The 12,241-nt window shown below is 44.5% G+C and overlaps 3 protein-coding genes across 10 annotated transcripts in view; 2 read left to right on the top strand and 1 right to left on the bottom strand.

Annotated features, from left to right (window-relative positions):
- Positions 1 to 12,241, top strand: part of LOC142601518 (histone H4) — a 370,615-nt gene that overhangs the window by 146,834 nt on the left and 211,540 nt on the right. The window lies entirely within an intron of this gene.
- Positions 1 to 12,241, top strand: part of GSG1 (germ cell associated 1) — a 34,884-nt gene that overhangs the window by 13,322 nt on the left and 9,321 nt on the right. For 2 of the 8 annotated variants that reach the window (XM_075750618.1, XM_075750642.1), the window contains exons 2-3: positions 8,270 to 9,208; positions 10,527 to 10,590. The gene's annotated coding sequence lies outside the window, so the exon portion shown is untranslated. The other 6 variants (XM_075750608.1, XM_075750651.1, XM_075750594.1 and 3 more) reach the window with 6 other exon arrangements.
- The window catches only part of FAM234B (family with sequence similarity 234 member B), a 31,490-nt gene continuing 31,353 nt past the window's right edge, over positions 12,105 to 12,241 (bottom strand). The window contains exon 14 of the transcript XR_012834986.1: positions 12,105 to 12,196. The gene's annotated coding sequence lies outside the window, so the exon portion shown is untranslated. The remainder of the gene's footprint in view (positions 12,197 to 12,241) is intronic.

Raw genomic sequence — 12,241 nt, 5'->3', positions numbered from 1 at the left:
TTACACTAATAATGGTGGGGAGGGCAACAACAGCAAGGTCAGCTCAAATTGCACAGGCAGAGATGGATCTCTTGAGTGCATTTCAACAATGAAAGGCCACGGCTACCTTCTGGTAGCAAAGTGTGTACATGGGATATGCCAGGGAGATTGGAGACAGTATGCTGGAACACAGGGCCGCTGTAGAGGATATCGGCATCATGGTTAATAATCTTCAGGATAAAACCCTCAACAGTTTAGGAAAGATATCACTCCTAAATGTATGAGGTGAATAGCAAGTGAGACATTTTCATTTTTTTCAGTCCCACTAACCTCTGTGTCCAAGCTGAGCAGCAGAAGTGTAACTTGGAATGCTTTAAACTCTTGGTTGCCTGAGAGGTCATGTCAGGGACCAAATTAGTGTCCCGTTGGCCTACACCTGTAGGATTCCTGACCTTGGAAAAGAAGTACACAGACAAGGACAGGAGGATTTGTGCCTTGTGCTGTGCTTATAAGGGGAAGGGAAGCTGCAAAGGGCTTGGAGGACAGGCATGGCTGGTGAGATCGTACTGGACTACTGTCTTCTGTTTTCCCATTTGTATTTTTCAAAGGATGCTGAAAACTGGAAAGAATTCAAAATGTAGTTTATATAAGACAAAGTTAAGAATTAACTTAATCACAGTCTACAAATACTTCACCTGGGAGAGAGATTTCTAATAGTAAACAACGCTGGCAGAAAAGGTCTCGTCGAAATCTAGGTTACACCTACACTAGTAAATAAAGTGATCCATGGCCAGTTCTCTGAACCTGCGGGCAAGTGGCACAGCATCCCTCTGAATAAAATTTCTTCTCCCCCAAAGAAAGTCGCCTTGCCCAAATAACCTGTTGGGAATGATGCCCGGACCTGTGGTGTCAGACTGAGCCTTGCTGTTAGGAGAGTACTAGCTGCCACAAGCCAAAACTTGCCACAAAGCATGCTAACAGCTCAGCAATGCAGAAAATTGCATGTTGGGGCTTGAGTGCATGGCCTGGACTGCTTAGCTTACTAACACAGTGGCTGGCAGTTGAAGGCCATCAAGAAATAGGGCATGCACTCCCGAACTGTGAAGCTGGTTAGGCAGTGGGACAGTTTAGGGATGGTTAGTTGCTTGTCATTTGAAGTCTTTCAGTCCAGCTTGTATGTCATCCTAAAAAGGCAGAGACGTAAAAGAAACCATGGCCTTAGTGTGGGCAGGAGGGAGACCAAAGGTGAATGCTGTGCACGGGGTCAGAGCAGGTATCTGCAGTGTTCAGCAGATGCACCTGTATCCCTGAAGGGTGTGATCACTACAGGGAAAGCCTCTGTGAGAACCTCCTAATGATCGGAAAGAGACTCATTCTCCCTCATCGCTGCTAGGAGCCCTAAGCTCTGTGGAAAGCACTTGATTAAATCTCTCTGCCTCCGGGACAGGAGATGGAAACGGCACTCCCTGCACTCCCTACTGCTCTCTTCTGTGGGAAGTCCCAGCGCCTACATGTAACCTAGTAGCTGAGAGGGGCTGTGGTGGCTCAGAAAAAGAGAAGCTTTTTGGGGGTGGACATAGGCATTCCAAGCCATGGCTGTTTTCCAAGCAGTGATTGAATAAGCTGGCTGAGATCCTGCAGGCGTCAAGTCACTTTCCCTGGATGTACATTTTGGTTATGTGTTAGTGAGCCGGGTGTCTGAGGGCACCAGTGAAAGCCTGGGAGTGAGGAGGTGGAGAAGGAATAGTACAGGAATCTTCCCATTAGGAAATACAGTAAAGAAGGCCAGACTGGAGGTATGGCTCCTCTGACATCCCTGCCTCCGCTCGCCAGTATACGTCCCCAAGACAGTGATTGGTGCTGTCTGGGACGCCTTGTACCTTACCAGATTTGATCTGCGACCCACAGATTTTTTCTTTAGCAACAACAAAAAGACTTCAGTAGCTCTTTTGTCCTAGAGGATCTCAAAGCCTCTTGAGGACCACATTTGAGCTTTTAAAAGAATAGTCTCCAGATCTTCAGTGAAGAGGTTAAGCCAGCTGTAAAAATGGCTATGAAGGATTGTGGGAAAGTTCAATTGCTTTGATTTTAATATTGATTGTAATAATTATTAAATGCATTTTAATCTATGAAGAGAGCAGAACAGCAGATCTGCTCTGGCAAAGCTGTGAGGCACACATTTAAGGTCTGTAACAGACTGTGGGTGGAAAGAAACACCAGTAAATTCCAGAATGGTTTTGTTGAGAATCTTAGCAATATTGCACTTCAAACATCACCATCATCCCAAACCTGGAGCATGAGGATTGCAGAGGGAGGTGTTATCCTGGACTGCTGTGTTAGCCCAAACCAGGAGGTGTTCCAAGGCTGGAATAGTAAAACATGTGGTACAGTAGGACAGACAGACTTTCCTAGGGCTGATTGAGGATTGCTCAATACAGGTTGGACTTCAGGTGCCCATTAACAGAGCCCTGGGGCATCCTTAGGATTGCAACACAGGCAGACTTAGCAGGAGTGGTAAAAGGCTGTAGCACAGGCCAGTGACCTGCTTTGAGTGTCATGAAAGGGGAGCGGCTGACCTGTGACTGCATCCAGTCATGAACTGAAATGCTAGGGATTTTGAAAGTCAGGATTGTGGTGCATTGGTCAAGCCACGTGTGAGGCATAAGGACTGATGGGAGTAATTAAGGATGTTTGTTGTGTCCAGCACTGGATTAATGAAGGAGTGAAAAACCAGCTCTGCAATCTCTGTTTTAATCCAACCCTCTGAAAGCTGATTTCAAACTAAAGCAAAACAGAAAACTCTTGCTTTAAAAGGAAGGAGCATGGGAGGGGAGCCCCTAATCAAATGCTCTGCTAACTCAAAAATCCTTTGGTGGGACTAGCAGGGGAGTCATGCAGAGACCTAGAGCTGAGCCTTCCCACTTCTTGCCCAGTGCTGAAGACTGACCACGAGTGACCATGGCGTGCTTAAGTAGGGTCATAGCTCTCTCAAAGCCACCCTTTTTACCATTGACCTAACTCCTAATCCTCACCCACCGTGTCCTCAGCACAGCTCACCTGCATGTGCATCAGCCTGGTGGGAGCAGCCCCTTGGAGCTGTGTTCCCTCCTGTTCTCTCCAGCCAGTCTGTCTAGTTTCACAGCCTCTGCAAGGCTGCAGACTTCTTTCTTTTTTGTATCATCCAGGAAACACACCCACCTCTCTCTCTCCAGCCTCATCTTCTGTCTCGCTCAGAGATGCTTTGACTTGTGTGAAGGAATTTCAACAATGCAAACTATTGCCAATTAAAAATAATACCAAACACATCAAAACAACCAAACCCCCCCCCCCCAACCCATAGAAATTAGAGATGGGAAAAATCTTGCTAGATCATCCAGTCCATCTGCTCACATTCTAGCCCAGCTCAGTTCCTGCAAGATTCTCTCTTACAGTACATTTTCCAGTGCATTATCCAGTCTGGTTGTGTATGATTTAAGCGATGGGCATCCTTTACTTCCCATAAGAGACTGTTCCGCAGTCGACAGACAACTACTTTTCACTGTTTGGAAGAGGTTTCTGAAATTTTCTTTCCATTCTGCCTGACCTAATTTCTCTGAGCTCTGCCCGTGATAACACACTAGCCAAATGTTCTCTTTCCTTCATGCTCACCCGGTTCAGGTGATGGCAAATGATTCTTATTCAGTCAAGCAGTTTAGCCATGACGCTTAATATTTAGTTGTAAAGCTCAGCAATTATAATCCTTGGCTACCTGGGAAAGACTGATGTTGACATTAGCATGTTAATGGATGTGCAGAACATAGAAGACATTGCTAGTAGCGTTGCCTCTTTATTGTAATAGTCACTTGACACATCCCATCACAAGGTTTGGCTTCGGTTGCTTTTGACTTTGCCAAACTTGGACCCAGCATCTTCTAGCTCACGTCTGCTTCAGCTGTTTTACTGGGTTCTTTTTGGTTTTGTTTTTAATTTCAGTCAAAACCACGTAGCTGTTTCTGAGAACAAGGCTGGCAGGGGAATATTCTGTTTTATCCACATTTAAAAAAAAAAAAAATCTTGTTGACTTTTTCTTTTAAAAAACCACCCTCTGAGCACTGTCTTGCTTTGAAATAAATCACAATTTTTCTGTCAGGAACACAGCTTTTGCCATCTATGACAAAACTTCCCCCAAATCTGGCTAAATAATGAGCCCTTGAGTAATTGCAGCTTGAGCCTGCTCAGGGAAAATATAATGGGGGTCAGGAAGGACAGTTGTTTATTTTATTTTTTTTTTTAACTCTGGGCCTGATGGAAATAATAGCACATGATTTCGTGATTAAGGCCCAGGTTACAATGCACTTGCACAAAGGCCTCTGGCTGTGGCTCCAGGGTCACCAGTTCTGGCCTCCCCTGGCCCAGGATGATGTCACCGCTCCTGGACCCCTCCTGCCCACAGCTGGGACCACCCTGGGGAAGCGGTACCCCCGCTCCTCGCATGGGACCAGGGTTGCCCAGGCAAGCAGAAACCTGGCTGTGAGGAAACAGGGAGGTACAGACAGAGGAGAAGGAGGGAGGAAGAAAAACAACAAAAAAAAAAAAAAAAAGAAAAAAAAGAAGGAAAAAAACCAGAAAAAAACCCCAAACACCAAACAGCAGAGGAGAGGGAGACGCCCAAGTTCTCTCCTGGCCGTCTCCAAAATATTTCTTGCTTCCGTTTCCACCGACCAGGGCCCTCCCTTCCCCCAGGACATGTGGGGAGGCCTAGGCACCCCGCAGCTCCCCAGCCATGGCACACATGGCTGCATCCGCCCAACGCCACGGCGGCAACACCGCCTGCTCCCCGCACCGCCACTCCCTCCGGGCCGCCAAGGCACAGGGCCGGGGGCCCAAACTTGTGTCACCGCTGGCCTGTCCCCTCCCCAGTAGACAGGCAGCCCCGCCGTGCTGCCCGCCGCAGTGTGCAAAGGCACGGGAGGCGTGAGCACTGGGGTTGGTGCTCGACAGCAGGACCGTCTGTGAAGCCACGGCTCCAAAATGCCATGAAGGAATGGAAAGGGATCTGAAATCCTCATTAAATCTGGGAAGAAAGGAGATGCCTCAATCCTGGATAATTACCAGGACATCCAGAAAGATAAAAGGTGCAATTATAATATCTAGCACCGTTGCTTTCAAAGCGCCCACTGTAACATAACCCTTCTGCTCAGCGTTGTAAAGAGAGCTGGTTTTATTTTTCCCTTTAGACCAGCATATTAGACCTTGGCTCCTCTGACCTGTGCTCACTACCATCTCTGCTTCATCAGGCAAGCCAGCCTGAGAAACTCGCTTGTGCCTTCTGGCCACCCTGGTTGCTGTACCTCTTGCCACGCGGCCTCTTTATTCATGAATCCTTCCCCTCCCAGTTTTCTCTCCCCCCCCTTTTTTTTTTTCTTGCCAAAGCAAGGAGTTTTTAATAGCTAAAGAACGAAAACACCTCCCACGCCTCACCTCAAAAAAGCTAACTCTCTGTCTTACTCACTCTTTTTTGATTTCCAAACCTCTCCTGCTAGCTTAGAGTCTTCCTTTGAAGCACTGGTTCCTCAAATACTAGCGCGTGAGTATAACTTTAGTAAACCGTGTGGTTCCAATGGCCTCAAGGGGACAGTCCACGTGAGTAAATACGTCAGATATGGGATGGAGACCATGGCATTTAGCAGAGATGGAAAAGTTTTCTGTTGGATATTGTGATTTGGTTGGAATCAAGATATTACAAGGGAATATACTGACTTCAATCCAGGATGGAGTAGTGTCTGCCTTGCAGAAAATTTTAACGGCAGGCTTGAAGGTTTTCAGGGTGCCTAGGTCATATTGATGCAGGTGGATTGACTAGATAATCTTTGGAGGCTTCCTCTAGCTCTGCTTATTCTGATTCATTGTAGTGAAATGGAGGAAAAGATAAACTGAAGCAAAGAACAATTGCTCTGACTTACTCATTTCCAGACATGAAACCAAAGTGCAGTGTGGTTCAACTGTACTGTTTCAATTTTTTTTTTTTTGCTTTAATACTGATATTAAACATTTCTTTGACTCCAAGATCACCTGCATACGTGATGTACTTTTTGCACAGATAATTTTAGATCCTCGAGTTTTGTCATTATCAAAACAGAGTGTCTCCTTCCCACTGGCTTTGTGCTGATTCCAACATCAACAAGGATCAGCTGTGCTGTAGATTTGCGTCTGTGGGAATGACTATGAAGACCCAACTTTATAGTGTAGGGAAACAAGTATTATTTTTGAACTATCAGTCCAGCCATGGCAATGTGGAGTTCAGCACAGCTTACTCTCTACTCTGTTTCTGGACTGAGGTTTGTACCTTGCATTGTGCTCCATATTGCTGGAGCAAAATTGCTAGCAACACTCAATTAAAACAAGCACTGAATGTTTACTCCCCATCTCTGCCACTGCTTTGACTGCAGTGTAAACGGACTACCACTAATGACTTGGCTGATGGGAGGGGAAAATTACGAGTCAGAGCCAAGTACAGAACCAGGAATTTGGGCTGTCAGCCAGCTTGTTAGATCACACTGTGTGCCTCTAATGAAATGCATTGATTTGTGACTCTTACAATAACATTTTTAGGAAATCATTTCACTGGCTATTTATTTGTGTGTTGGAGCAGCCTGATGAGTTTGGAAAACTAAAGCAGACACTCTGCTTACAAATCAAGAGCAAAATTTTAAGAATGAGGTTAATTAACCATTGGAATAACTTCTCTAACAATGTGATGAGTTTTCCATCATAGTCTGTTGTGCAGTCAATGCTAGTTAGTTGCATAAAATATGTGCAATACCTCCAGTAGGAGCTCTGTGTATCACTAGAAATTATTGTTTGAAGTTCTTTGGGTTCTGTTACACCCGAGATGAGACTATGTTGTCGTAATGGTCCCTCTTGACAATAAAAAAACCATGAGCCAGTGACAGCCATTGAATCTGGGTGTTTGTGATTCTGTGGAGGAACAGACTGAGATCCCATAAGTGGTAGATTTAAAACTGCCAACAATTTTCATAAAGGAGACTACCAAATTACAAAGACGCATTCTGCAGAAGTGGACTCCCTGCCAATCCTGCGGCTGATATAATGTACCGTGATGAATTAACGAGCTCAGAAAGAATTAACCCATCAGTAAAATGACAGACTTGGTATATTTCAAAACGTCTGGTCAAATCTCATGGAATTTATTGGCTGCTACATGTTCAGTCAGAGAAAGAAATAGTGGGGAGAGTCCATGGTCACCTTGTAGTATTTCACTGAATGCCTCAGAAGAGCAGATGGGGATAGTGAGCAGTGAGATAAGGTAAGCGTTTATCTACTTGGGGGTTTGTATGGACCCTTTCCTGGACTGGCTCCTCTTTAATATCCTTATAGATCTATATAAAAAGTAGTCTTTTTCTTGTCTGCTTACAGTTTATGGTTGGCTAAATTTGATAAATAACATTTTTTTCTGTGTGCTCAGGTGAACACATCCTAGAGTTGCCAAAGTTTAAGTACTCTGTGAAAAGCAACTCCCTTTAAATCATCTTATGTTGCCTATCTAGAAATTGAGGCATCTAGAATCTCTAGTGAGTCCTCAAAGTCTGTGTTGCTGCATTTACTTTTTTTTTTCTTTTCATGTCTGCTTTCTATGTGGTTTTTGAATGGTTGATAACCATAAAGATTAGAAAAAAATCCAACCAAGTAAGATTTGGGTTAAGAAAAAAAAAAAAAAGAATTAAAAAAAAGTAGGGTGGTAAAAAAAGTAATTAGGTCCAAACTAATGGCAAGCTTGTTTGTTCATCTTTAAGATGCATTTATTTATTTCAATTCAATCTTTACTTCTGTTCTGCCACAGACTTGATGTCTAGCAATGTAAGCTGTTCATGTTTAAAAACAGAATTCACCTTTAAATGTGCTTAGACTAGAAAAAATATGCCTGGTGAGGTCATTTGCAGAGCAAGAGTTAATGCATCATGCAAACAGCTAAATAAAGGTTACAATCTGAGTGGAATTATTCAGAGCTCAGGGAGAAATCTGGCATTTGCAGTCTGTCACTGGGTTTGAGAAGTCTGGCTCTCTCAGTGTCACTGCCACCCGGAGACATCCTGCGTTCTGTGTGGCAGTAAGGGAGGGGACTGCAGCGCTGGACGGTCTTCCTGTAAAAACAGCAAAAATAGGAGTTCTGGGAAGTGTCATTTGCTAGGAATGTGTGGAATGAGGGGTGAGTATGAGTCTTTGTCCAGGTTTCACAGAGCAACTTTATGGGTGTAAATAGGCACTCTCCCTCCTCTCTTTTCCTCTTCAGGGCAGCTGAAGAGCCGATGTCAGGACAGCATGTAATCCCTGACATCCCTGGGGAGGATTCCTGCATGGAGGTCTATGAAGAACCGTGCGCCTCTTGAGACCTGCCAGTTAAGTATTGCAATTTTTGGGCCCTGTATGGCAAGGGCTCCTCACCTTTCTTTTCCACCAACACGCTTGGGAGTTGAGAGTGTCACTTTGGGTCAGAATACACCCAAAGTATGTATTGATACAGCCAGGATAAAAATGCATCATTTGTAAATGCCCGGACTTTTTTAGAGTTGGCAATCTCCATAGAGGTGCTGTGCTAAAATTGTGTTTTGCATTTCGTTTCCTTGTTTTGTTCCTATAAGCCAAGTGCTTGGCTGATTGCGCAGGAAATCAACTGCTGTGGGCATTCACTTCAATGGGCGAACTTTAAACGAGTCACCAGGGACTGGCTGCTGCTGAGTTCAAAGAGAAAGAGACATCCAAAAACCCCTAGCCGAGCCAAGTTATGGTGGGAAATATCAGATACAAAGAGGAGAAAACTGGAAGGCACAATAGGTTAAAGACAGATACAGCTTGGTTTTCCTGTCCATAATTGGTCAGATTAAGGTGAGATTGGAATGGAGATTTAAAAAAAAAAAAAACAACAACCAAACATAAAATTTTGCTAAGGGAAGTTTGTTGAACATCAGGAAATGTGCTCTGGTGTTGATGTTCTATGAGCTGTGCGCAATACTCTGGGGAGGGAAACACATTGAGAAAATTAATATGCTACTTGACAAAATATTGGAAAATGTATTAGAAAGTATAGTTCTGTGCAGGGCAGAAGGTGGAGCAAAAACCCTGCTAAGTTCCTGCATTCATTCCTCTTTTTTTCTTTCCCCAATGATTTCAGAAGTCTCGTGAGGCTCAGATAACTCAGAGAGAAGGACTCCCCCCCCAAATTGCAGGCAAGGTAAAAAGGCTGTGTTCATAAAAAAGGGAAAAAAAAAGAGGAAGATATAGGGGGAAAAAAATAAAGGCAAGGAACAGAAGTCTAAACTTGGGCGTTGCTTCCCCCCAGGACACAGGTGAGCAGCAGAGACTCCCAAAAAGAAGACTAGAGAAAGATTGCCATCTTCTGGAAGGATAAATATCTGCCATTTTTCAGAATACTAAATCCGATATATGCATATTTTTGAAACCATAGAATATTTCTGATAAATTTATTTTTCAACCTGAATTCTTATCCATATAAATCTAATTCAGTCTCATTGCATCAACATATATACCATGATCCCATCTTTAGAAACTGACATAGCATCCTGGGTTTTAATGAGACTCTCATTGAGCTTAAAATTAGGAACATGTTAACATTAAGGATTATCAGTAGAGAGATGAACTTTATCTAGTCTTGAGCCTGAAAACCAGGGTTTTTTTTTTACTGAGCATTTAGAAACCAAACTTACAGTGTCCAGATGCAGAGAGACTGAACAATGAAAAAAAAAAAAATTACCACTCTCCTTTTAAACAGCATCAGCTGTTATTCTACCTACTTCAGTAAATTAAGTACATCTGTGTCAAACAGAACCTTTTCATTAATCAAAAAACCTGCAGGCAGTCCACAGAGCACGAAAACATTTAGCATTGCTTTCAGTTAGCCCGTCTTAGAAATGATTATCTACATTAGAGGCGCTTATGCAGTGACTAGGATTAAAATAGCCGCAGAGCTACCGACTGTTCTGCTCAGGGCACAGAGGGTCAGGAGCCCGCGATAGCACAGCCCACGTACAGGACCGTGAACCTGTCGGCTCCGTCTGCTGCCTGTGCGGTGCAGGGGCTGTCACAGGCTGTGCTGTCACCCGGAGCTGTTCGTACACCTGCCTCCCAGCCTCACGGCTCCGGTATTGGAAGTAGGGGATGAGAGCAGATGGACCATTGGTTTCCTCTGTCCCGGCAGAGCAGCGGGGCAGGCACGCAGGGAATCTGCCTTGCTCCCTCCCAGGGGTGGTGGGAGCCTCAACCGCTTGGCACTGGGCAAAGCCTTTGTGGGGAACTTGGGGTGCGTACCTTTGGGATGCTCCTCTCCTTTGCACTTGGATTCAGTGCAGCACTGCTCCATGCCCTCTAGTGACAGTTGTCATGGGAGATGATGCCATTCTTACTTTTCATTATTCTGATACCAAACAAGGTATACCAACACCCTCAGGTGTTGTGGGAGCCTTTAAACTTTCAGGAGAAGAGCTCAGAGGGGACTTTGGGTGAGTGTGAATCTTTCTGTCTCTCCTTACTAGCTTCCCAAATTCATCTGATGTGAAGCTGCGGGGAGCTGGGATTCCTGGTGAACTTCGCGCCTTGGTAAAAGCTGCCACTACGAGGGACACTGACAGTCTTCCCCATGCTCCCATCCTTTGAGTATTGGATGACTTTGACTCGTCACTGTTTCACATACCTCTGTCACGGTGGTGGTGACACTGTGGGGCCAGCCTGCCACTCAGCAGCACTTCTGCTAAGGGGCTCCTTTTGTCGTTAAAATCTCCAGTGCCCATGGGCAGAGCTGGATTGGCATCTCTTCAGGGTCTGAAATCCTCAGTCCTCAGAGCAGATGCAGTCGCATAAACTTTCCCCTCCCCATTTTTTTTTCTTCTCCCCTTTCTGCGACTGGCAGGTCTGGCCAGGAAGATATTGCCGGGCTGGGGGGGGCTGTGGTCTTTGCCATTCTGCCGAGACACTGCAGAGGGCAAGGGGTGACCTGACGCCAAGGGTGCTGGTAGTTTCTGAGCTAAGGTCACTTGTCCCCTGAAGCACTGGCCAGAGAGCCACCAGCTCACTCCATATAAGCTCCCAAACAGCCACTGCATGGAGATGGCTGGGATCTTTCTGTGTTTTACAGAAACTTTCTACTCAGTCAATACAGGTCACTCTTCCGCACTTAATCCCAGCCCGCAGCACCAATCGTTTCCCGTATAATCTCCCAGAACAGCTGTGCTGTGATTGCATTGTGGATTACAAAATGACCATTTCCCACAAAACAGCTGCTGGCTGGAGGGATAGCATTTAATAATCACTGGGGGCAGAAGGGGGGGGGTGGGTATGTGATGGAGGAGGGGAGGAGACAAAGGAGAAAGGGGTTTTGAAGCAATTGGGTTTCTTGGAGGACCTAGAGATGAGCAAAAGAGCAGGCAAAGCGTGAGTCCCATTTCTGCATTGCTCCTCCAAATTAACAGGACTTTGAGGACTTGCTGCCAAGGTAAATTCAACTCTTTTTCCTTTTGGGGCTATCGAGATACCATGGTCAGTTATTGCCAGTAAGTGCTTGGCTTTTATGGAGGGAAACTTTTCTGACAATATTCTCATGAAGGAGTAGTTCAGATTTGCTTCTCACTCCCTATGTCCTCTGCATCCTTGATCCAGTTCCTTCTTCTGACTCATTTGTTTCTTATATTTTTTTTGCCTTTTTCCTTATCACTTGTTCTGAAATTATATGGCCTTTCAACTACTATCACAAATCAACTGGAGAGAATATTTTTCCCACTATTGAAGATTTAAATTAGAAAAATTATTTTTGTCAATATTATGAGTGGCAAGATTTATTTTTTTTTAAATAAAAGCATGAACAAACTGAAACCTGATGACAGAAAATCTTATAATCAAGCATTGATGAAAAACTGAAAAACAACTTTTTGTGCTGAAGGTTTCTATTTTCAGATGAAAAATCATGTTTTTGAGGAGAGCAATTTTATCTATAATTTCCTTTTCAGTCATAAGCCAACTTCTCCTCTGAAAAATCTTTCAGTGAGGAATTTGCCACCAACCTTAACCAGAAACCTTCACATAATTAACTGTTCCAAGTACATATTTGCTCTGTGAAAATGGTGATATCCAGCGTGCCTTCAGGTCATGGAAATCATTAGTTATGATATCACTAAGATGTTACCATCTCCATGGTGCCACATCTCCATTGCTGAAAGAAAGAAATGCTCTGGTGAAGAGACAAAAGAAGTCAGAG

The sequence above is a fragment of the Balearica regulorum genome, chromosome 1, assembly GCF_011004875.1.
Source record: "Balearica regulorum gibbericeps isolate bBalReg1 chromosome 1, bBalReg1.pri, whole genome shotgun sequence".
In the NCBI taxonomy this organism is placed as follows: Eukaryota; Metazoa; Chordata; class Aves; order Gruiformes; family Gruidae; genus Balearica; species Balearica regulorum.
The sequence above is the reverse complement of the archived record's forward strand: the minus strand, read 5'-3'. Positions and strand labels throughout refer to the sequence as shown.